Here is a 2,678-nt window from a genome sequence, read left to right as displayed (position 1 = left end):
TACGGAAGGAAGGAGGTGGGCGGGATGTTTACATCCTGCTCATCTCCGCCCCTCTGCCGCTACTGGCCGCCTGCCGTGTGACGTCGCTATGACGCCACACGACCCGCCCACTTATGAAGGAGGCGGGTCGCCGGCCAGAGCGACGGTCGCAGGGTGGGTGAGTGCATGTGAAGCTGGCGTAGCGATAATTTTCGCTACGCCAGCTATCACAAGATATCGTACCTGCGACGGGGGCGGGGACCATCGCGTGCGACATCGCAGCATCGGCTTGTGATGTCGCAACGTGCAAAGCCCGCCTAAGAGCAAAGAGAAATAATGAGGAGATAGCCTGACAGCAGATAGGAACAATAAGGAGATTGTCTAAGAGCAGATAGGAGCTCTGAAGAGATGGCCTGAGAGTAGAGAGGAACACTGAAGAGACAACATGAGAGCCAAGGAGAGCGCTGAAAAAAGAGCCTCAAATCAGAGAGCAACACTGAAGAGACAGCCTGAGGGCAGAGAGATATAATGAGGATATTGCCTAGGAGCAGAGAGGAGCGCTGAAGGAATGGCCTGAGAGCAGAGAGAAACAATAAGAATGCTGAACAGTAAGCCTTCAAGCAAGGAGGAACGCTGAAGAGATAGCCTGAGGTTAGAAAGCAGCACTGTATAGACAGCCTGAGGTTAGAGAGGGGTGCTGAGGAGACAGCCTGAGGTTAGAGAAAGTGGCTGTGGAGACAGCCTGAGGTTAGAGAGGGGCGCTGTGGAGACAGCCTGAGGTCAGAGAGGGGCGCTGTGGAGACAGCCTGAGCTTAGAGAGGGGGGCGCTGACGAGACAGCCTAAGATTAGACAGAGGAGCTGAGGAGACAGCCTGAGGTCAGAGAGGGGGGGCGCTGTGGAGACAGTCTGAGGTTAGAGAGAGGTGCTGCGGAAACAGTCTGAGTTCAGAGAGGGAGGCGCTGAGGAGACAGCCTGAGGTTAGAGGGGGGACGCTGAGGAGACAGCCTGAGGTCAGAGAGGGGCGCTGAGGAGACAGCCTCAGGTCAGAGGGGGGATGGTGAGGAGACAGCCTGAGGTCAGAGAGGGGGGAGGCACTGAGGAGACAGCCTGAGGTTAGAGGGGGGGACGCTGAGGAGACAGCCTGAGGTCAGAGAGGGGCACTGAGGAGACAGCTTGAGTTTAGAGAGGGACGCTGAGAAGACAGCCTCAGGTCAGAGGGGGGATGGTGAGGAGACAGCCTGAGGTCAGGGAAGGGGGGGGGGCGCTGAGGAGACAGCCTGAGGTCAGAGAAGGGGGGGGCACTGAGGAGACAGCCTGAGGTCAGAGAGGGAGGGGCGCTGAGGAGACAGCCTGAGGTCAGAGGGAGGGGAGCTGAGGAGACAGACTGAGGTCAGAGGGAGGTGTGCTGAGGAGACAGCCTGAAGTTAGAGAGGGGAGCTGAGGAGACAGCCTAAGGGTGGCTTTGCACACTACGACATCGCAGGTGCGATGTCGGTGGGGTCAAATTGAAAGTGACGCACATCCGGCATCGCATGCGACATCGTAGTGTGTAAAGCCTAGATGATACGATTTACGAGCGCAAAATCGTCGTAATCGTATCATCGCTGCAGCGTCGACGTAATCCATAATTACGCTGACGCGACGGACCAAAGTGGTTCCTCGTTCCTGCGGCAGCACACATCGCTGTGTGTGAAGTCGCAGGAGCGAGGAACATCTCCTACCGGCGTCACCGCGGCTTCCGTAGGATATGCGGAGGGAAGGAGGTGGGCAGGATGTTTACATCCTGCTCATCTCCGCCCCTCCGCCGCTATTGGTCGCCTGCCGTCTAACGTCGCTATGACGCCGCATGACCCGCCCCCTTAGGAAGGAGGCGGGGCGACGGCCAGAGCGACGGTCGCAGGGCGGGTGAGTGCGTGTGAAGCTGGCGTAGCGATAATTTTCGCTACGCCAGCTATCACACGATATCGTACCTGCGACGGGGGCGGGGACTATCGCGTGCGACATCGCAGCATCGGCTTGCGATGTCGCAACGTGCAAAGCCCGCCTAAGATTAGAGGGGGGCGCTGATGAGACAGTCTAAGGTAAGAGAGGGGAGGCGCTGAGAGAGAGCCTGAGGTTAGAAAGGGGAGCTGAGGAGATAGCCTGAGGTTAGAGACGGGAGTTGAGGAGACAGCTTGAGGTTAGAGAGGGGCGCTGGGGAGACAGCCTGAGGTCAGAGGGGGCGCTCGGGAGACAGCCTGAGGTCAGAGGGGGCGCTCAGGAGACAGCCTGAGGTCAGAGGGGGCGCTCAGGAGACAGCCTGAGGTCAGAGGGGGTGCTAAGCAGACAGCCTGAAGTCAGAGAAGGGGTGGGGGCTGAAGAGACAGCCTGAGGTCAGAGAAGGGGGACGCTCAGGAGACAGCCTGAGGTCAGAGGGGGCACTGAGGAGACAACCTGAGGTCAGAGGGGGTGCTAAGCAGACAGCCTGAGGTCAGAGAAGGGGGGGGGGCTGAAGAGACAGCCTGAGGTCAGAGAAGGGGGACGCTCAGGAGAAAGCCTGAGGTCAGAGGGGGCACTGAGGAGACAGCCTGAGGTCAGATGGGGCACTGAGGAGACAACCTGAGGTCAGAGGGGGTGCTAAGCAGACAGCCTGAGGTCAGAGAAGGGGGACGCTCAGGAGACACCCTGAGGTCAGAGGGGGCACTGAGGAGACAGCCTG

This window comes from Anomaloglossus baeobatrachus, chromosome 1 (genome assembly GCF_048569485.1).
Source record: "Anomaloglossus baeobatrachus isolate aAnoBae1 chromosome 1, aAnoBae1.hap1, whole genome shotgun sequence".
In the NCBI taxonomy this organism is placed as follows: Eukaryota; Metazoa; Chordata; class Amphibia; order Anura; family Aromobatidae; genus Anomaloglossus; species Anomaloglossus baeobatrachus.
Note: the sequence above shows the minus strand (reverse complement) of the source record.